At 41.4% G+C, this 23,829-nt stretch overlaps 1 protein-coding gene across 5 annotated transcripts in view; it reads left to right on the top strand.

Annotated features, from left to right (window-relative positions):
- Nucleotides 1-23,829, top strand: part of LOC120430351 (elongation of very long chain fatty acids protein AAEL008004) — an 85,396-nt gene that overhangs the window by 15,196 nt on the left and 46,371 nt on the right. For 4 of the 5 annotated variants that reach the window (XM_052706142.1, XM_052706147.1, XM_052706145.1 and 1 more), the window contains exon 2: nucleotides 14,929-15,015. The exons of the other annotated variant lie outside the window; for it this stretch is intronic. The gene's annotated coding sequence lies outside the window, so the exon portion shown is untranslated. The remainder of the gene's footprint in view (nucleotides 1-14,928; nucleotides 15,016-23,829) is intronic. 5 annotated transcript variants of the gene reach the window in all.

Genomic DNA, 23,829 nt, shown 5'->3' with positions numbered 1-23,829 from the left:
ACTTTTTCGTTTGACTCTTTTTTAGTTTGTACACCGTTGGCTGGTTAAAGTCAAACTAAAAATTGACGTACTGTCACATTTTACACGGCGCTCACGTACGCTATCAAAACAAACGTTTGGTAGTGTGTGTGAACTCCGTGTAAAAGGGATGTCAAACTAAAATGTGACCCCGCTCGTTTGACAACAGTTGGTGTCAAACCATCGGGGCTTAAGTGTATTTTGCAAATAGCTCATCCAGTTCCAAAGTCCGTGTTTCGCCCAATCGTTGAATGACTCTCCGTTCGTCAGCAAATCTCATCAATTCGATCCTGGTCGATAATTGGCTCAGCACATCCAATCTTCAACACCTTTCCTCTCGAAACAAAAAAATGAAGATCATGAACGTTCCGATCACCGCTTAAACGTATCAATTTTGACTGTTCAGAGGACCTGTAATTTCTTGACCACCCCCACCATTACCAAGCGCGCAGATCAACGCCGATTGGTGTCATCTTTCAAATCACCGACTTTAATAACCCGGTGCACGTCAAATTAGTCTTAGTGACCATCAGGTATTACCAGTTAAACCGAGATGGTACGTGCACTTCAACTGCAACTTAACGATGACTTGCACATTCCGTCAAGTTCTGTGTATTCTTGGAAAAAGTGTCAAAAAAAACAACAAACTTGTCCCCGGTTTTTTTCGGCCGGTTCTTGACCCCGGAAACCGGTTCAAGATCAAGTCCTTCTGCAGGGCGTTCCAGCGTGGCCTTATTCTAGAAAGGAAGGGGCGGTCATCAACCCGGCTTGGGAACCGACCAGGAAACGGAAAGTCCTTGTAGATTTGCGTAATTGTGAAGGCGCGCGCACCACGCACTTGCGTCTCCACTAAAAAAAAAAGCAACGGACACCTCTCGGAGATCAGAACTAGATGATCATGCGAGTTCAGAACCGCCTGTGTCCGTCCGTACTAATTGCACGACAATTGAGCCTAATCACGCGCGCAAAGTGGCTCCTCCGGTAGACACACACAGGTGGTGGTCAGACTTCAATGTCAAGTGCACGTGCGCGCGAAGCAGGAAGGAAGTCGATCCGAACGGTCTCTGTTTTTGGAGTGCGTGCAGGGGCTGCTAGAACCGGTTTGAGGCAAGTGCCCTTTGTCTAGTTTGAGTTAGTTGCTGAAAAGTACACAAGCTTTTCGGAATTCCTTTTGATCTGGTTGATTATATTTTTGTATTTATTTTTTTAATTACAATGCATCTACAGCACAAGTTTTCACAGAGTTATTCAGAACGCGCGTCCAATCTCTACTGATTGACGTTGAAATATGTCTAGTTTTATTTCCAAACCATTAACAAAACGATATGTCTTAAAAAGACATTAAACACGCTACTACCGTTCACACCATTAACCCCCGTACAAATAGCTCAGCAATTAGTTACCCATTTCCGAGGATTCGATCGGCAAGTACATAGACAGATCAAACAACTTAAGCCGGCGGCCCAGCATAATCACACCTCCAAGTACCGCGAGCAAATGGCATTCCGCACTCACATGGCGTTTTCAAAATAAAGTCATTATCTTGGAGTCGGAGTTGAACCTACGGAATGGCATCTGCTTCCCAGCCAATAAGACTTAGAATTTGAGTCTGAGACCGGCCAAGGCTGAGAATCACCCGTAAATCAGCGTTCTGAATCACTAAAATTGCTCGCGAGCCGGATACACACTTGTTAAAACCCACTACAAATTGCCAATTGTTTCTGGTTTAGAATTCTGGACCCGATCTCCGGGTACCTTATTTCGTATGCAAGTGGCCTCGTGGCAGTTCCCCGACGACGTGTGAGTTACGGGACTCCCCATCGAAGTGTCCGGCGGGACATTCCTGGTCTCGTGATCTCGTGGGGATGTCCAGGAAAAGTCCCTTTTGAAAAATCCACAATAACTTCTCCAAGGGCCGCTGACCTCGCAAGTTCAGCTTCTGACGCAACTCAGTCGGAACTACAGTACCGTGACTGTGCAGATTTTAAGGTATCGCGTGCGCAGGGTAAAGAATTTGGAGATTTGGCCACACGCGCGCGGAGCTTCTTCAAGGTCTCCACCATCGTCGTCATCGATCTTCGATGGTGGTTGCGGCGAAACTTCGCCGCAAGACGTGCGAGTGAGGAATTAATTAGCCGATTCTCGGACGATGGCTGCCGAGGAGAGACGGTGTGCTGGCTTGTCATATTGGGCATTTCGTCCAAATTTGGTTGAAAACAATTCAAAATTAGGCTTTCTAGTCGAAAATTTACTAATACATTCACACCTCTGAGTGCCGCAGAAGTTGGTTGCTTGCATCAGATCTGCTTTCTCTTTCTGGCAAAAGTTTTTTGTCATGCCTACCGCCCGATGACAGCTAACATTTTTCGCAGAGATAGTGACAGCTCAAGCTCGATCTTTGCTTGCACCAGGACACAGTGACGAGAAGTTCGTTATTTTTGAGCTAAATTATATTTTATTCCCTAGGCCCAAAAAGCCTCATTTGGATAAAAATTAAATTTAAAATACAGTCCAGACTCGATTATCCGAAGCCTCGATTATCCGAAGTTTTGATTATCCGAAGGTTTGTATGAGACTTCGGATAATCGAATCACGAACAAAATAAATTTTTTTTTCGTAATTTTTTTATTATCTTTTATTATCTTTCATCTGCCCGGTTATAACAAAATTCATGCCATTTCAATAACAAATACTGTTAAAACAACAGAAAGTGATATGGAATCTTCTTGAAAAATCAATTTTGGCATAAGGGTTTGAAAACAGTTTATGTTATCATAACAAAATTTGTTATTGGTCTGATATTGGTTGAAAGCCAAAACAACTTTGGAATAACATATTTTGTTATGGAAGAATATCTCCAAATGTTATTGGGATGATCGGATTAGTTGTTAAAATAACAAAAAAATAATAACAAATATTTGTTCGAAGAATAACTAAAACTGTTATAACAATAGCAATCCAATAACAAAAAAATCATAACGACGAATAACAAATCTCGTTATAAATAACATAAAATGTTATTGACCCAGTATTTTCAAATATCAAAAAATGTTATTCCCACGTTATTTCCGTCTGCTCGGGTTACTTTTAACATCAAATTCGAGTTCTGCGACCCCACTTTAGTCAATGCATTTGTCATGCAACTTCTAGAACTAGCTCTGTTTTTTAACTGCCACCCGATATGTCAGCCAACATATTTCGCAGGGACAGTGACAGCTCGAGTTAGACGCTGTGACGAGGAGCTCGTCATTTTTGGGTTAAATTATGTGTTTTTTTTTTACTGGGCCTAAAAGTCTTATACAGCCTTTAGTAAAGAAAGCTTCACTGTCATCACTGCCATGAACAGATTCTTTCTCAAAAGCGCCTAAAGTGGCAATACAGCACGACCCCAACGTTCTGCCGACCAACCGATCGATTGATCGTCTTCCCACTGAAGAAGTGCTGCACGAAAAATAGCTCGAAAAAATCAAGTTTTGCGCTTGTCTGCCGCGGTGTTACCTGACTTGATTGGGCGGTTCAGGGGGGGGGGCGTTAGTTGTTGTGACAGCAACGCATCAAACAATGTTACCAAATAGATCTGACCAGGTTGGTGGAAGTTTTCTCGGATAAATTAGGTCTCAAACAGTGTTGAAAACTAGACAAAATAAAACACATACCATTGGTTATAAAACAGCTCATTTACCCGTAAGAAAAAAGTCATGCTTGTGCTTGAACATCCTCCTACTTTGTAGATGTAAACAAAGCGTTACGCATTTTCTCTTTTTTTTCCAATACCTCCATACTAAAGTTAAGTGGTTTATGGATGGCCCCTTCAAGATTATTTCATAATACACAGAGTTTAAATTAAAATATTTTTCATAAAATTCAAAACCAGTTCAAGAATTTCTAGCATTTGACTCGAAATGTATTATTTATCTCGAAAACGCCTTTGAAATAGGTAGTTGAAAAGTAAGGGACTGTTCACAAACCACGTGGACTTTTTTGTTTCAATTGGGTCCTAACGTGAAGCTTAAAATCGTGATATTATTGTTCACAACGATAAACCTTATTTCCCTGAGTAAAATGACCCTTTTTACGACTGCAAAGGATTTAAAATTGATGTTTAACTCAATTTTCTATAATTAACTTCTTGACAGAAAGCATCCTACTTGACAGCTCGTTCCAAGGGGTCCATAGTTGATCCATTGCAAAATGTTGTTTTGCTAAAAAAAATTAGGAAAAATGAAAAAAAAACTTATCAGAAATGATTTTACTCGTGTTTTGACTGTTGTACATACAAATTTAGGACCCTATTCAAGCGATGCGTCACACGGTATGTTATCTTACGAAAAGCGCTATTTGAAATGTTGATGTCGACTTATCTTTTTGTTCACAAGGCATTAAACAACTCTTTGAAATTTTATAAAATATCAAGTCACGCTAAAAAAATGCATTTAAAAACCCTTTTTTATCATACAGCTACCCAGCCTAATCGGCTCGAGGCTCAAGCCAAAATTTTCACCGGGTCAATGAGCAGCAGGCCATGTTATCAAACGGAACAAAAAAACGTTTGATATAATGGACGAATGATATAATTCATTTGACATAACTGAGCAAATGAAATAGTTGAAGTGTTAGACAATGATCTTTTAAACTATAGATCAAATCATTGGGGTGCCAGGAGGCCATCATCACAGAGTGACTAAGAGTAAAAAATGGCATTTTTGATTTTTGGTTCCACTTCGCGGTACATCGCACGCCTGCTGTCGCAGCAAACCAAATGGAGCCAACAACTGAAATGACTTTTCTTCGGACTGTTCCCTCTGGGTCACTCTGTGCCACAACCATCTTAAAAGTTATCAGAACGACAATTGCTAAAACTCAGTCTGACATTGGGCCAACAGAAGGTTAACAAATAAACCGGGTGTTTTTAGAAGTGACAGCTGTTTCCCACACAGCACGGTGCCATAAACATACTCGTTTATCTGGTTAGAAAACTTTAATCAAATGACTGAAAACAAACTGAATAATGTGTAATGCTGATTCTCAGTGTACGGACGCACTGTTTGATCGACCAAAAGAAATAAAAAGCAAAAAAAGTAAACAAATAAACCCTTTTTTCCGATATCTATTTTCAGTCCAAATTGGGAATGAATCTGCCATCAGGAGCACAAACCACGTGATTTCTTCATGAAGTTATCGTTTTAGCTGCGAAAAACTTGAAAATTAAAAATCAAAGCATTGATATCTTATGCGCTATCATTTGACAGCTAGTGCTTTTGTTGTGGGCTCTCAATTGACAACCGAACTAATGTCGACTTCTGTCAGTTAGGTGAAACATTATATCTAAGAGTGACTTGCTTGGCATTACCTGCGTTTTAAGTGGAAGCATTTCTTGACAAATTGCTTGATACATTAGAGAATGCAACGCACCCATCAACGATACAACCACTTTAAAGATCGTCAAGCTCCCTTATACCATTACCATAATCGCCTAATCAGCTGAATCATTCCCAATCGTGCCAAGCATTATAACAACCGTCAACCTTGACTGCGTCACGTCCTGAACCTGAACCTGCGCCAAGTCAATCCAAGTCCGATGAAGATAAAAATGTGCGCGATTACTCATTAAATTTGTCCACAGACACGGAGAGAATACCTCCGTCATCAACAGCAAAATCCACGCGGTCGACCATTTGAAAGGCTAATGTCCTAGATTCGAAAATTTGTCCACACACATTAGAAAACTGATTAACCTTCATCGAGCCCGAAGTAGATCCGAAGTCACTGTCTCGTCCGAAGGAGGAAGCGTGACTTCTGTCTGTCGCATAAACAACGCGATCCGCTTCCGCTTATTTTTATCCGATATTTTTGTATTTTTGGGTAATATTTAGCCAGTATGCTAATAATCCTCTTCGGGGCTTTCGAACCTGTTACCGCCGCAGTCTCGACGACGACGACGTGGTGATCCAAGGTGATCCGACGACTTAAGATATTGGACTGTTTCTCTCTCGTCGTGTCGCATGCAAGATCAGCTAAAATCGCTGCGTCGACTTCGTCGACGACGACGATGTTGTTTTCAAGCCTATTTCTGGTTTCTTTGGGGTAGCTATTAGGGTGAAGGTCACCCTAGTGGTACACCGTCTGAAAAGAATCCGAAAAATTACACAGAAATGAGCAAAATCATGCACGCGGTGAAGTGATGCTTCGCTATGTCGACTACGTCGACTTGGTGTGTTCTTCCGCAGAGTTCACGTTCTACAAAAAATCTGAATTTAATCTTGAAGTAGTGGGGTAACTTACCTTTAGCGTTATTCACCTTGATTATATCAAATGCAAACAACCCTACAGGTACGCATCTGTCAAAAACAACTGTTTACACCAACCACGTGTTTGTTGACACGTTCAAATGTTTCACGTTATGTTGACAAACATTTTCGTTCAAATTTTAACAACTTTCAAACGAAACTTCATTCGTGCCCACACCGGGCACAGATCACCCCTCGGGGTAAGTGGCCACTTATCACCTGTAAAGTGGACCCGTCACGTCAACCTTCGGGCCAGTTGCGGTCTCTTCTCCAACTATAGGTTGGAATTTGTAGAACAGTTGCGCGGCCGCTGCATTTGTGGGTCTATAAAATACTATTTTTGGCTAGATCGAGAAAAAAAAAACAAACCGGTTGTCCCTGGACACGGACAATGCCTAGACAGATTCCGATTCCCCGCGGGGGCATTGGACGCGATCGCAGATTTGGATGCGATCTTCGGGGAAGGACATTTGGGTAGATCGGTGGATCGAAATTAGATTTGTCGAGTGAGTCAGGGCGATGTCTGCAGGTTTTGCAGGTTTTATTTGTAGACGAATTTGTATGAATCAAAATGACTGATATTTTTTTTGAAGATTTCTTTTAAATTATCACTAATATTTTGTTTTCTTTTTTGTATGTTCAGGTTAGTTTGATTGTAAACAATATTTCACTTCTAAACGCGAATTGTAAGTAATATCCTTGAAACCTACAAAAAATCACAATATTACAAACATCGTCAATCGAAAACAAAAATTTTCTTTGACAGTTTGGCAAACTCATTTGGTCTTTTGTTATTGTTTTGGTTTTCCTGGCACAAAGTGATGCACTTACACTAAGGTAAACCAGGATGGTGCTTACTCACTTACCTACGCCTTGCATATTGATCTCGTAAGTGAATGTTTACATCTAGTACAGTGTTTCTCAACCTTTTGTGTTCCATTCCCCCCTTGGCTGATTTCCAAGAACTTCATTCCCCCCCTCCCCCCCCCCCCACCCTTCACACTTTATTTTAAAGTTATTGATTTCAATGCACAAATATAATCCCAAATTTTAGATGTTTACAGAATGATTGCAATTTTCATAACAAATTGAAGCGTAAACTACGAAATAAACTAAAGAACAGACAACGCAGGTTTGATTTTTTAAATGCGCTGTGGTTTACATCTGCTGTCCATTTTTATAAGAACGCAAATTTCACTTAAAGATTTCTAAACATTAGTACATTTTTTTATAAATTTATTTGAATGAATTAAAAATCAAAGAAATTATCATTTTTGATATTTTGTCTTTTACTGCTCATATTTAATTAAATAAAACTAACAAAAAATATCTCATGACAGTTTTATTAAATTTGTTTCTTTTTATTTTCACTAAACTACTCTTGTTTAATATGCAATTCAGTGTTCTGCTTATACTCTGATCGATTATAAAAATAATGTTAAAAATGCTTGGAGTGTTTGGAATAAGACAAAAACTCAGAAAAAAATATTACTTGAAAATATCATTTTTTTAAGCTTGAAGGTTTGCTACCTTCACAGCAATTTTAATAAATAGTATTCTCAAAACATGTAAAAAAAATTAAAATCTCTAAAATAATATTTGAAAACCTAACTTATCTTGAAGAACTGTCCAGTTATTGCTCGTCTCCAAAAAAAAAAAAAAACACACAAATGCCTGAGAAATATTGAAAAAATCATTTTGTATTGTTCCAAAAAAAGTCAAACTTCACAGATGAAGTTGAAACTTTTTAAAATGGAATTTTAAGAAAAAAAATAATCAAAGAAAGTGATAGTTGCATAGAATCGTCAAATAATGATATTTTTCTTGCATATACGTTTAAAGACATTCAATTTCTCTTGAATCCTCATTCCCCCCATAGAATGGCCAAATTCCCCCCCAGGGGGGAATTCCTCACCGGTTGAGAAACACTGATCTAGTATGAGCATTGTTTTGTTCGATTTATCAGTGTTAGTGTGATAAACTGTTTGTTTACATTGGTAGTTATGGATTCACATAAAATTACAACAAAAATTGTAAAATAAGTGTGGTTTTAATGTACAATTAAAAATCAAAATTTAAAAAATCCTCAAAATACCAAAATAAACTTCACACGCAGTGTCAACAAACGCCAGGTTTACCGTTTTTATCAATGAACGTTGTTGACCGGTGGATTTGCTGGTCCTGCCCACCCGGGTGCTTGACAAATAAACAAATCGTTTGTTTGGCTCATTATCGGCAACGATGTTTGCAGTTGCGAGCACACCTCTTCGAAGCCTTTGACATTGCAGCTGTTCAAGCTTACCGTCCCTCCTGTTACCAACCCTTTTGGGGTAGTCTCCGACATTAATCAGCAAAAACAGCTGATATGAATTTTTTTATCTGTTTTTATCATTTTTGAGATTGACAAGCAGCTCCTTTCGGTCTACCTCACCTTTAGCAGTGAGCGCATTGATTCGCTTCTTTCAAGAGCATCAACGCTAGCAATTTCAAAGGTTGTGCTACAACTGTCAAATACGCCAAGATTGCTTATTGTGAGGTGAACATAATTAATTTTTGATTTAAAATAATATTTTTTAACAATTTCAAAAATGAATATCAAACCTACCAATACAACCTCAACCAAAACGACCTTACGCACGTTTATGCAATGGTTTGATTACAGTTACATTAACTGCCCATTTTTTGATCGCTGTCATCGCCAAGGCATCCCCATAACACGATCGTCGCCGGCGGGGGGGTGGCTACGCTTCGAGGGGTCCACCATGTATGGAATTTTGTGAGTACGCGAAGCGAAAGGAAAGAAAAACGTTGAAAAGTCCACTCCGCAGCTGCAATTGTGAAGCACTCACACCCCTGGGGCGGGTGACAATTGATGGTCAAACTATGTTTCTGTTGTTGTGCGCGATTCGGACCGAACTTGAAATCGTACGAAATCTGTGCACAAAGAAATAAAATGTCGAACTGACCTTTGAGCTAATTGTTTGATGGCGTTCAGACGAGTGGTTTTGCAAGTTTGACAGAACTCTGATTTGACAGTTTGCTAATCAAATTCGAGTTACCTCAACGTTGATGAACCTTAAATCAATAAGGTTCAATGTCAATCAACTTTGAGGTAACATAAACGAAAAAATGGCTTTTTTCTGGATATATTCCGAGTTCTGTCTTCAAACATTCAGAACCAAAATAACCCAGGAATCCAAGAAATTTAAATAACAAATTTCGACGTTAAACCTCCACCAACGCGAACGAAAAAAGTTATCGGAGCAAACAACCTGACAACACGTGCCAAAACGATTTGTTTTGGCCGTGAAGCAGCGCGCACACGTGGAGGTTTGTTAGCGATGACCCCATAATGATCTGCAACGTAATCCAACGCGCGTTCCGAGGTGATGAGACCATGATCAGACAATTTTCGACCAGCCAAAATTCGACAAGCCCTTGACGATCGTTCGAGATGATTTAGGACCAATTTCTAAAGCTTTTATAGCTGAAAGCTTGTTGTAAGTCCCAGAAATAGAACAAGATCCGGTTTACACGAGGGGTCCCACTTAATTTGCTAGCATTTTTCAGCTCGAACCCAAAAATGACATCTGGGCATCTTCGGCCAGACCGGTTTCGGATCGCGTGATGTGGTATTCTGGTGCGTCGTCGTCGTCTTCTTTCTCAAGGACTGACGAACCGCGAGGGAGATCTTGGCGTGGAGCTGACGGACGCGAGGAGGTTCATTCATATGCAAATGGGTGCGATTTCTATTCGACCGGCGAAATCCGTCCTGGTCGCCTCGCCATCCATCGGAATTAGATTTGCTGTCGAAGTCGTCGGAGTTATGTGGTGCAGAACTACGTGGTAGGATTGGTTTAAAAGTGTTGAAGACGAACTCTTGCACTTCCTACGTTTGACAGATTGTCACCTATCGCATGATTTTCCTCAGATGTCAATGTAAACAATGATGTAGGTAAGCTTAAAAATTGCTTTCAGCCTGATCATGAGTGAACTTGTAAAGCTGTAAAATTTACCCAAAATTGAGTAAGAAGCAAACGGCTACTGATCTGAGACCAGCTCTGCGTTTGACAGACTCCGATCTTACCTTTATTGTTACTGAATTTTGTGTTGTCAAAACTGACATTTGTTTACCAAGGTCCATCAATTGAATGGTAGTTCTGTTTGGGTGTTCAACAATCAGTTGGTTGACCCGTAGATCTATCCAACAACCTGTTGAAATGCTACCTCCAAACAGTCATCGAAGCATAGGACATGACACCTGCTCACCAGTTTATAGACGTACCGACACCCACCTTCGCGCGACCACCTAAACCCGTGCGATTGCAAAACATATTGCACTTTAACTATAGTCAAAATGATTCTTTGGAAAATGCAAAATTCAGCTCACGGGCATAATTGCACACGAGGTTCTCGCGCGCTCACCACTAAACGGCCAGGTTATGCCGTAATTGGCCATCAAAGCTTCGATTAGGCGGTGGTGGTGGCGCGCGCGTATATTTGTCAATTCGGACGACCACGACCACGGCAGATCTACGTGACCACCTGGGCCTGAATGCCAAACTTGGAACTTGGGGCCGCCCCCCAAAGTGGGTCAGCGCGCGGACACTCCGACGGTTGACACTGAAAACCGTTGATACCGTTTTGCAATAATGGCGACCGTGACGGCCGGAGGACGATCCGATCGTGTGGTAGCTGTGCATTCCAAGCAGTTTTTCGGGGGGAAGGCATGTCGCCAAGGTGGAAGCGCTCAAATCAGCTGTCCCGAGTTGCTGCAACGGTGGATCGACAGGCGGTCAAGTTCAACGATCGCTAGATCAACCGCGAAAGCCCAGTAAACAGAACTTCTAGGATTACCATCCGGAATGAGTGGAAAAGTACCCCTCGACAATCCCGGCGTGCGGTTGTCAGCGGGATCGCCGACTTTCCTGCGTTATCCGGATTAGTCGCTCGCATTAAAAACAAGATTTAATTACACTTACATGAGCTGACGCTGACGGCGGTGGCGGCGACCACGCTAGGTCTAGTTTTCCACTAACCCTTGGCGCGCTACAGCAAGAACTTCCAGTTTTTGAACGGGTAGATCGGCGTAGAATCTGCCTGATCAGCCAAAGGATACGGTGTAAACAACTTTTCGCGTGCCAAGTCGATCAACAGCCCCGGTGAGTTCCACAGTAGCAGTAGCAAAGCAGTCGTGAGTCACTGTTGTTCAAGAACTTGAACACGAATCCTCGGGCCGTCTGACCTTACGGAAAATTCCGATCTAGGACAATTGACGTCACTAATGGGCTTCTGGCGAACGACCTGGTGATAATTGTTGGCCCACTTTGCGGCAATTGGAATGGGAGCAGAAGCAGAATTTTAAATCGAAGCTGAAGCAGAATTGGAGCAGAAGCAGAAAAGTTGACAGATTGACACAAGGCTGTGTATTATAGGTACGCATCATCTTGCTATGCATTAGTGAGAGTGAAGGAGAGTGGTACTCCGTACCACGAAAAGCAACACAATAACAAAGGAACAATTCTCGGATTAGTTTACAAAAAGACGTAAGAGCCAATCGCAAACATAGCCTTTTTTGCATCGGTATTCGACCTTCTTACGAAAAACCAATTTCAAAAATGCTTATGATTATTCATCTACACGTTTTTTAAGTGCCCCAAACTAAAAATATGCGATTTTGACAACTGCACACGCAATCGCGAGTATCTTACACGTACTTTTAGAATCACTCAGTTGTCTTCAAAACTGAACCGAAACCGGAATTTACTCATTTCTGACAGATTCCCCATTCACTCATTTCTGAGTAGGTTCGTTTTTTATGAAAACCGCGTTTTGACAGATTGACGGATTGACAGATTGACGGATTGACAAACTTCAGTGCGGTAGCAGAAGTTCCACGACTCTAAAGTCCGCTCTAGAGACGACCTACCAAATATCGCACCCCAAACCTAAAATCGCGTCCATTTGATCAAATTCAGATCGTTAAAGCGACTTGACTTTGTCCGAGCGTGTGCGCGCAACAGCTGAGTCAACTCCGAGCTCCGTCCCAAACTTTCCAATCAATTTCGCCAGCCGGTTTTTCGCACGACCCTGCCCGTTGACCGGTCCGCGGTCCCAGACCGGCTCTTTTTCTCGCATTTCAAGCCAAAAAGCGCTAAATTTATTCAAATTAACCGGTCTGCCGATGAACACCGCATGTGGACTTTGCACCGGTTTCCAGAACTCATCCAGTTGCGGTGCTTTCGATCACCCCGTCTCCAGAGTTATCTCACGAATTTACAAAAAACACGTGATCCCGGAACGTGATGTCTTCGCCGGGCAGGATCCGTCTGGACACACTCCGTCGCGCGCGCGCGCACTTTGTCCGCGCGGTGGAATGTCTCCAGTGCGGTGCGCAGTTATGAACTTGATAAGTTTACAATATTTTTGCGCGTATCATCGTAGCAGGCCGTGCTCGGCACAAAGGTTACCGCTAACATCTCGTCAACGCGCCGTAGTAGGCCGTCAGGTGAGGTTCTCTCGATTTAAAGCCGCTCCGCCATGATTGAGATGCGAGAGGCGCTTTTAAAAGCCCGGCTCGTACAATCTCCTCGGCAAGTTGTCGGAATGTCGTCGTGCCATGGAACACTAGATGGCGCAGCTTGCTGCGACCAAGCTTTTACACGGGTCTTCGGCCAAAAGTCGCTCGAGATCGTGTCCGCTGATCATGGCAGTCAAGGTCAGCTTACCTAACGGTCCGGTCCAGTTGTCTGTGGCTCGCATGTGTGAAATTGCATCTGGTCGCAACAATACACCCCACTTGGCCAAGTGAGAGGTCATTACGGAGCCGGGCTCGGAGTTTATGTCTCTAATGAAGGGTGATTTACATTCAGCGGTTTATGCTTTATTGCACTCCCGATGCACTTTTACAGGCGATTTTTTGAAGTGGCAGAGATTGACACTTTGGTGCAGTCAAGGAGCTTTCTACCAAAACAGAGTGCCATGACTTTGAACAAGCTTTAGTGAAACCGTGAAAGCTACTTGGATGACGTTTTTTGTTTGCTCTTTATTTGTAGGTCATTTTTTATTGTGATCAATAGACTAGGAGACCACGGTTCGTTAGGTATTAAGTGCCTTACCGCCGTGTAAGACTTGGTTCAATTTATAAATATTGCTTACCGAACCACACACACAAACAGACTTCTGGGATTGGAGAACAATGTACGGAACGGCGAGCATGAATCAGCTGATGAGTCAAGGTTAATTGCGGTTGTTGTTATTGTTTTGGAGTGGAAAAGTTGGGCGAGTAATACGATGAGCTGAAGTAATTGCTACTTACGAGAAGCCCTAGTAAATGTTATTGTTACTTAGGAAAAACCAACAAAATTATGACAGTTAACAACTATCCCATCCAAAATCACTCAGTTTCTAGCAAACTACTCAGGAAATGAGTTTAAGTCCATTCCTCAGAATTTGGGGCATTTTACTCAGATCTGAGTGACAGTTTTCTTGAAATTTTGAGTAAAATTCTCTCAAATCTGACGAATGGCATCAACACTCAATTTTGCGTAAGTTTGGTTTTCTCAAATTTCAGTGATTTCTGATAAACGTGAATCTGACAAAAGAACTACCAACTGCGTCGGGTACTTCATTAACAATGGAGTTAAAAGTGTAAACATTAGCTTCAGGAAAAAAATAAAAACAACCGATGACGGTTTGCAAGCAAACAATTTACCACTCCTGACTAGCTGTTATCATTCGCCAACCGTCCTCGATCCTTTACCATTATTTTGCTAATGCTTGTGAAGGAATTTTGACATTTATCATAATATCGATGTACAAAACCTTAAAAATGTCAAACGAAAAAGTCTACCAAAACAATGTAAAAGGAGCTCAGCAGTTGTCAGCTGTGGTGAACATGATGCATTGTTTGTTTACACATCGTCTTAAGTCCTTTAACGTTGTTTAGCCAGAAGTGTCAAACCATCAATGGTTTAGTTAAACTCACACACAACGAAAAAATACTGCAACTCTAAACGTAACCTTCTTTTACAGGAAAAGTTTCCAAAAACTGGCTGGAATGAAAGTTAAACTCGCCCCAACAGTCGTGCAATTTTTCTTGTTTTTGAAATGAATTCCTTTTACAGAGCGGATTCGTTACTTCGAATGGAACTGCTTTCGGATTAGCAATTCCGAATTCGTTTATTAGACCGACTCACAGCTGTCAAAAGCTTGAACTCAAGCGATAGAGTATGTGAAAAGGTGGTTGTCAAACTGTTCTACTGTTACGGAAGCAAACCACTGATAACTGTCAAAAAAAACACGCACATTCAAAATCCCTCTGTTTTCGGCAAAACCCGAACCTACTCCAAAATGAGTAAAGAAGGAAAATATCAGATTTGAGTTAATTTCACCCAAATCTAACCGTTGCTCAATTACTCATTTCTAAGTTGAATTGGTTTTGTAGACAACTAAGTGATTTGAAATGAGGGTGTATTGCACTCTTAATTGGAATTAAATATTTTTTAAATTGATAGACAACATTTTATTGAACTGACCTTAAAGCCCTTAAAGTCTCAATTTTCCACAGTTTAGTGCAATGATACTAACAATTTCCTCCCGTTATTTTCCCTTCCAATTACAGATTTCGATTTAGCACAAAAACAAACAAACAGTCAGCCAGTACCTGTGACGCTACCAGCAGTGATTTTATTCATATTTTACCTTTAAGGTAAGTGCACCAATTAGCGACTCCCTACCCAATGACGCACGCAATTAAGGTGGCGTGCTCCCGCTGCTCAATTACCGTCTAATAGTGAATCAATTGCCATGTACACGTACTTATCCTGTAAATTCCCTTCCGATCATCCGATCATAATGACCCGAATGACGTCTTTCGTCAACTGCCAAACGGCGCAAACTTTGCCATGCAATCGTCAAATTTGCGGTAAATCACAACTTTGCGCGGCGAAATTAGCATTTTTTGGCAAATTTCCGTCTGTCTTTGTCATTAGCACGACTTGGGTCCATGAAATTGCCATAAAACCTGGCCAGAACGTCACGATTTCAAACTTGCGTGGGAAGTTTTCAGGTTTAACAAAATGCGGGAAATTTCGTTTCGAGGACGGCAACAATGCTCGGCCCGGGTTGACTCAATCGAAGTTGCGTTTGAAATCGAGCAGTATCAAAGTGCTCGAAAATATCGGACTAACGTCAAACGCGGTCAAACCCTAACCTACAATTGTTGCATTGTCAAGCAAACAAAAAAAATCAAATTCCAATATCTCGAAACTGCTTGATTAGTTTGAACACTCACACACAACCTGCCAAACTAGTCGAACCGCGCAAGGGTGAGGCAACTGCATCTGTCAGCGTCGATCGACGACAAGTGGCTGGCCAAATCTTTCCCAAAACCGTTGACTGATTTTGGAGCCGTGTTACGTCACACACCGTTAAACCAGGACAAATCCCAACTACCGGTTGTGGATTTGTTCCAAACTCGTTTGACCAGCTACCCTAACCTCAAACGAACTGTCAGGTACTGTTAAGTCAGAGATAAACGGAAGAGACATCTGTTTACGCTTTTTTCCGAAACTGTCAAATTTAACGAGAAGCACACGCTAATTTCAAAACAATCACATCTTTGACAGTTTTAAGTCCGTTTGTCTTGGCAGTTTACCGACCTGGGGTTCGATTAGCTGTCTTGACACCGTGACCTGCCCCCCTTCTGTCGTGGCCTCCTTCGGCGGAAGAAACCGGAGATTTGGCAAATGTTTTCGGTGATTTACGCTCCGTTCTCTTGGTGGATTACCTTCGCTGCGGAAATTGTTGCCCAATTTTTTGTGGCTGTGATATGCAGCTCGCTTAAATAGTTGCAATGTCTGCGATGAGGCCCGCGAATTACCACTTTTGGACAGTTTTGCGAGGTTGGTGCACTTTGTGTTGAACCTGGTTGAAAGTGGTTAATCGTAGTTAATCGTGTAGCAGAGTTCTTTTTTAGTTGGGGTCTTGGAGCTGTTCACTTTCATTCGAGCAGTTTTTGCTTTTTTCTACAATGTATTCCTTATGGTTATGGGAGAACTGTCATTTCTATCACTCTAATCGGGTGCTCCATTCTTTTTTTAAATTTAGTATTCTAGTCTTTAAGTCTTTAGGTCTTAAAGTCTTCAAGTCTTATTTAAGTCTTCAAGTCTTCAAGTATTCAAGTCTTTAGGTCTTCAGTCTTCAGCCTTCAGATCTTCAAGTCTCCAGGTCTTCAAGTCTTCAGATTTCAACTTAAACGTTCACAAGTCTACTAGTCATCAAGACTTCAAGCCACCAAGTCTGGTCCTTCAAATCCCCATGTCTTCAAGCTTGAAAGCCTTCAATGCCTCTAATTTACACATTTTCACCACGAAAGTCACAGCTGTTCGAACTGCCAGTTCCCATATCGTCAAGATCCACCGGCGGAACTCTTCAATGTTGTCAACGCTGTTGTGATCTACCCGGTACCCTCACGGTCGTGAGGACACTTTCTACAAGGTTGCTCAACGGTTCGGCGCTTCCGAGCGCGCCGACCTTGGCTATCATGCCGGGATCCGGTTGACCGATCGTCCGCGTCGCGTCACGACGGAAGCGCCCATCGAACCGTGCCAGATGCAACCAAATAGATCAACGCTGGCGGTTATTAAACGGTTCGTTGCCAGGCCCCGAGATCTAGCACCGGGGTGCTAACTGGTTTGATTACGGCCGACGTCGCAGACGTGTGTTGACTCTTCTGTAGAAATTGGTATTCCTCCGGGAATACCAGGATGTTTGCGGTGGTGACAGGCGGAATCTCTCCCGGGTGAAAGATCGGATCATGATCGGGAGATGACGTCAACGCCGGTGGCATGACTCCTCGGATTGGCCTACTGAAGCTTGACACTAATGGCTTCACGGCTCGTTGGACGTGTGTCGTCGTTGGCCCAGAACTTGGTGGCACAGTTTGCGTGCGGCGGAATATCCCGGCGATCGCCGACCGGAAGATCGCCGAGCCAGTCTTCGGTAGTCGCTCCATCAAGCGGTGTGAGCTGGAGCAGAAAAAGAAGCTAAAGTTAATAACAGGGCCAACGCGCGCGGCTACCGCGAAAGGGAAAACCATGAAAGCAAAACAAAATACCAAAAGTCAAGGTCGCGGAGGCACCGCCGCCACGGTACGGGTGAAATTGGACCAAGGTCGGACCGGGCTCAGACTTACTGACTGACTTCTTCATCGGTGCCCATTATGACGCGTGTGATTGGCCGGAGACGGTGCTGAGGATCGCGGCGTGATTTGAGCCGGCCCCGAACAGCTGTGGGGCGGAGACTTGGTGAAGTGAAAGTTGAATGGACTGAGAGGTGGCTTAAGTCACCGCGGGTTAAGTCATCGATCCGAGGAAGCTGGAGATTAGGTTGCCTAAGGGTTGGGTGAACTGGAGCTTGGAAAGTTACGACTTGCATACTTATGGACTGGAAGACTTGTAGATTTGAAGACTGTAGACTTGAAGATTTGTAGACTTGAATACTTGTAGACTTGAAGACCTGTAGGTTTGTAGAATTGTAGACTTGTAGATTTAAAGACTTGTACATTTGAAGAACTGAAGACTTTCAGACTGGAAAACATGTAGACTTGAAGATTTGAAGACTGTAGACTTGATAACTTGAGATTTGTAGACTTGAATACTTGAAGACTTGTGGATACGTAGACTTGTATACTTGAAGGTTTGTAGACACGATGGCCTGTAGATTTGAAGACCTGTAGAATTGATGATTTGTAGCATGAAGACCTGTAGTTTTGGAGACTTGTTTTTTTTTAACAACTGAAGACTTTTAGAGTGGAAAACAGTTAGACTTGAAGATTTGTAGATTGGATGTCTGTAGACTTGGTAATTTGTAGATTTGATTTTGAAGATTTGTAGACTTGATTGAAGATTTGTAGACTTGAAGACCTATAGATTTGAAGACCTGTAGCATTGAAGATTTTTAGACTTGTAGATTTGAAGACTGTAGACTTGGTAACTTGTAGATTTGTAGACTTGTAAGATTTGTAGACTTGAAGACCTGTAGAGTTGAAGATTTGTAGACGTGAAGACTTGTAGACTTGAAGATTTGTAGAATTGAAGACCTGTAGATTTGAAGACTTGTAGAATTGAAGATTTGTAGACTTGAAGACTTGTAAACTTGATGATTTGTAGACTTGTAGACCTGTAGTTTTGAAGACTTATATATTTGAAGAACTGAAGACTTTTAGACTGGAAAACAGTTAGATTTGAAGACTGTAGACTTGGTAATTTTTAGATTTGTAGACTTGAAGATTTGTAGCCCAATAGACTTGTAGATTTGTAGACTTGTAAGATTTGTAGACTTGAAGACCTGAAGAATTGAAGATTTGTAGACTTGAAGACTTGTAGACTTGAAGATTTGTAGACTTGTACTTGTAGATATGAAGACTTGTGGAATGGAAGATTTGTAGACTTGAAAGCTTGTAGACTTGAAAACTTTTATGACGAGTCCTCAATTTTGAAAATTTTCTAGTCTATAGACTTGGTGATTTGAAGACTTGTAAATTTGTAGTATGGAGCTGTGAAGTTTTTTGCAAAATTGTTCTGTTGATAAGCAGAGAATCGCCCAAGGACTTCAAGGTCCACAACCAGTTTTCGTACCTGATCTACCCAAATCATCAAATCTAATCTCCCGTCCAAAACTCCCACCTGATATCGCCAACTGAAAACCCGCCTGCACTTTGCCGGAATCTGGCCGGTCCGGTTCTCGCGCCAACGAAAAGCCACAACAAAGCCTCGCAGTTCTCCGCGCCCAACCGGCCCTTCCCAGGGCAGGCCACATAACCTCTCTCTTTCTCTAGCCGTTGGTGCTGCCCGTGGTGGCGCGGTTTGGTCAAGTTGCATAACCACTTACAGCGGCGCGCGCGTCAAGGTCAGTCGACTCTCGGTGTGAGTGGTGTCTGGTCGTCTCTATAGATCGTTGATGCAGACTTTCAGGTTTTCCAAAATAGTTAATCGAAATCGGGGGGGACAAAAAGGTATAGAGATACCTCGAGCGACTCGAAGAAAACACTGTTTGTTTATGCTTTTAACAAGAGAAGAAAACATTCCGACCTGCTGCAGCGGTTGCAGTGTTGGTGGGAACAACTTGGCGAGTTCACCAACACCAACTGCTTTGGCCGTCACCAAGAAGCAATTAGCCTGCGCACCGGTTCGACCAGGGATCTGACACGCATGCAGTTTCCTGAAGTCCCCGTCAGAGGCGCTGGCAATATTGTTTACGTGTGGTTTTTGAAAAGGTCGTATGACATAATTACATAAATTTTGTTCCCAAATTATGTTTTTGTTAGTTTTCACTATCTTTGCATATATATGCGAGTTAGTTACAAGTATTACGTAAATTTTTTCCACATTTAACATTTATTAGATGAATAAATCAAAGTTCTGCTTGACTATTCAAGCAATACAACACAACACACTGAACTAAACTAGTCAACTGAATAGCTTAAGTTTCCTTAAAACAAAATAAAATTAGTTTGATCCGTTCTGACCGTTGGGTGAAAATAAATACTTATTAAATTTCAGTCGAAAATGATTTAAACTAGCTCTAATTTAACACCAAAGTGCTGATTTGCCAACATTAGGTTCTCGATGGAATTTAATGGTTCCCAAGTTCAAATTTGAGGATTAAAGTAATTTATGTACCATGCGCATACGACCTTTTCAAACGCCACGCGCTAAAAACTTGGTTCGATCTTGGTTCGATTTTGACTTCACACGCTTTATATGTGGATGACAGTCGTGACGTATCCGTGGGTTCGACAGGTTGCTAGCCCGAAATATGAAAGGTATCTCGTGGGGCAGAACTTCAAAACAGACGAAAGATACTTTTACTTTCGGCGCGATCGCGGTTAGTGGGACAGAGCCGGGAAGTTCCACAAGGTAGAGAGCTAAACGGTGGGACTTTAACGTCATTACAGCTGACTGGCGTAAACAACAACAGCGTTGCCGTAGGCTCTGAGGAGACCTTTCCTATTATTTTCGAATGTTCTGGAGATCGGAACTTGATATGTTCGGAAGGACTGTCAAGGACGTCAGTCGAAAAGGTTGATAGTGGCTCAAGGTTTAATCACATAACCTTTAAACCGTCCTTTAAAACCGGAATCTGCGAACCATTAAGCTACACGTGAACAAGTTTGAATGCTTCCGGCAGAAAAACTCAAAGAGGCGAAGCTCAAATCGTAAACAAATGATAGTGTCAATCGGATCTACGCAGTTAGGTACCGACTTCAAATGCGCAACTTCAAGGCCAAACCCATCTACGGGACACGAACTCTTGGTTCTACTAGAACACTTTGCTGTGATTATCTTAAGATCTTTTAAAACCTTCTGCAAGGTTCTAACCTCAACCTTTTCCCTCTCTCTTTCTCCACGCTTCTTGCAGGTTCGTTCCACCGGCTAAGTAAACAGCTCCAGCTTGGGCCATGCAAAACGACGATATCTCGGACCTTTCTAGAGTATAACCGGTCCACCACGATTCTGCACTTTGAAAGTAAACAGTTATTAGCCGGCAAACTAACGCGCGAAATTTCTCGAAGCAACTATCGTCAACTCGGTCCGGTTATTTAGCCTTCGAGTATGGTGCCACTATAGAGCTGGTTATGTCGACAGAAGTTCTAGAACCTTACCGTCCAAGAGTTCGTTGACATCGGACACCATGTAACGTTAGAAGACCCCCACGCGCAAGTTGGGGTTGCTGAACCCGGAACATACTCCGTCTATGCCGCAGATCAAAGGGTTAATTTAAATTGCCTTGATTGAATTGTCATCGCGATGTAACAACACTTTCCAAAATGTAAATCGACCGGCGATTTGAGTCGTCGCATGCAAATCGGTCCAAATGCATTCGACAAATTACTGGCATTAGGTCGGATGGGGGGTTTGCCGGGAATTTGTAGACTCCATACGAGTGCGGAAGTGCACGAGGGGTTACAGTTGGATTAATTTGTGAGGAGTCGGTAAACGGTTCACGGAATGACGTTGGTATTCAAATGAAATTGGTGGAATTTTCCAACTGAACTAAATTAAGCGGCATTGGGTCAACTGAAAGTGAAAAACTTCAAATTAAGGTACATTGAAAGGATTCCTGTCGAACACCACACCTTGGACAAAAAGCAATAAAAAACAGAGTCATGTTTGTGTTTGAGCATACTCCTTCTATGTTTACGTTTAAAACTGGGGGATCGTTCAAAAATCACGTAACGCGTTCTCTCTTTTCATGCCCTGATGGTTGAACTATGCAATATTTTTTAATGTTAATAGTTTTGTTGTTGATGATGCTATGAGACGCGGGTTCGATTCCCGCCTTATCCACTGAGCTTCTATCGGATGGTGAAGTAAAACGTCGGTCCCGGTTTCTCCTGTCTCGTCAGAGGCGCTGGAGCAGAAATCCCACGTTAGAGGAAGGCCATGCCCCGGGGGGCGTAGTGCCAATAGTTTCGTTTTTAGTTTTTTGTTGCTTATGTCAACAAATACATCTGGATTACTTTTTTTAAAAGGTCTCATGAGCAAAGGACACCGATGGCACATTGAACGTTGAGAAAAAAGTAATCTAGATATAATTTTGAATCGCGTTTCAAATTTATTTTACCAGAATTTTAGGTAAAACCTTTTTGCTGTTACACTCGAACCCCGGTGGTTGGTCACTTTTTCGTTTGACACATTTTTAGTTTGTAACCCCGTTGGTTGGTCAAAGTCAAACTAAGAAGTGACGAACTGTCACTTTTTACACGTATCTCATACTAACTATCAAACCAAACGTTTGGTAGTAAGTGTGAGCTCTGTGTAAAGAGGGTGTCAAACTAAAAAAACTAAAATCTTCAACTTTTATTATCAGATTTTCATAGGGAGCGTTCTTTCATTACGTAACTTAGTTGTGGGGAGGTTTTTTTTAATGCAGTCCGAAGTTTCGATTATCCGAAGGTTTTTGTGGGACTTTTAGACTATTTTAGTCAAATTTAAATAGTTGATTGCCAATAGGTAATTCTTCACCAACTGACACGAAATCGGAAAAACTTGCCCCGACCCCTATTTGATTTTCGTGAAATTTTGCTCTAAGGGGTAATTTTGGTCCCTGATCACGAATCCGAGCTTCATTTTTTGAGTTCTTCCCCTTTCATTTTTCTGGATTTTTACTAATACACGTTTTTCAATGCTTTGTAGCTCGAAACCGTAAAGAGATAGAAATTTGATGTCAGAGGGACTCTTGTGTAAAATTCCGAAAAAAACGTATTTATCATCGAAAAAAATTATTAAATAGTTTTAAACTCACTGCCATTTCCAATTACTCAACTGACAAAAACCGTGAGACATGCCATTTTATAGGAAATTTATTGTACTTTTCGAATCTGAAATAACCCAGATGGGTTTTATAACAAACGCTCCCTTTTATTGCAATATGGAAAACAAGGGAAGCAGAATTGGGTCCTAAAATGAAGCTTAGATTGCTGATATTATTGTTCACAACGTAAAGCTTATTTTTCTGAGTACAATTACATTTTGTACGACCACAAAGAGTTTATAATTGATTTTTAAATCATTTTTGAAAAATTAACCTCGCGCTCCTTCTTGACAGGAAAGGTCCTACTTGACAGTTCTCCAAGGGGACCATAGTTGATCCATCGAACATAGGTTGTCTTGAAAACATTTTTTTGTGCATAGAAATTAGAAATAACAAAAAGTGATCAGAAATGGGTTTTAATTGTTTTTTTTTTATCGTTGTACATAAAAACTGACAAAGGGCTTTAGGACCCTATTCAGAGTTGTTGTTGTTGTTGATGTTGTCAATTGGGTACTAAAGCCCTATGTCAATTTTTGTGTACAACGGTAGAAAACACGATCAAAAACCATTTCTGATCACTTTTTTTCATTTTAATGCAAAAAAAATAATGACAAGACAACATTTTTTCGATGGATCAACTATGGTCCCCTTAGAACGAGCTGTCAAGTAGGAACTTTTCGGTCAAGAAGGACCGTGAGGTTAATTTTTCAAAATTGATTTAAAAATCCATTTTTAACTCTTTGTGGTCGTACAAAGGGTCATTGTTCTCAGAAAAATAAGCTTTGTCGCTGTAAACAATAATATCAGCAATCTAAACTTTATTTTAGGACCCAATTCATTTATTTCTGGCAGCTTTAACATTCTTGGTCATTCGCTGCCCGAATTCAGTGATTTCTGAAATATTTAAGGATTTTTTTGTTCAATGCAGTAAAATTTTCACAAAATATTTAATTTTGAAAATTCTTACTGTTTTTTAGATGAAAAATGGGTTGAAAAAAAGTAAAATTTGAAAGGATTTTGACAAGGTATGTTTTTGGAAAAAAAAACTGGATATAAATGCAATTTTCACTAAAGTTTGCCGATTTTTTTCATATACTTTTTTTATAATTCGTGCTTTCCATTTCATTAGGGCACAAAACTTTTGTAAACAAGAGTGTATCCCTCTCACACCTTATGCAAACTGTCATTAGAGTGAAAGGGACAC

This window comes from Culex pipiens, chromosome 1, assembly GCF_016801865.2.
Source record: "Culex pipiens pallens isolate TS chromosome 1, TS_CPP_V2, whole genome shotgun sequence".
NCBI lineage: Eukaryota > Metazoa > Arthropoda > Insecta > Diptera > Culicidae > Culex > Culex pipiens.
The sequence above is the reverse complement of the archived record's forward strand: the minus strand, read 5'-3'. Positions and strand labels throughout refer to the sequence as shown.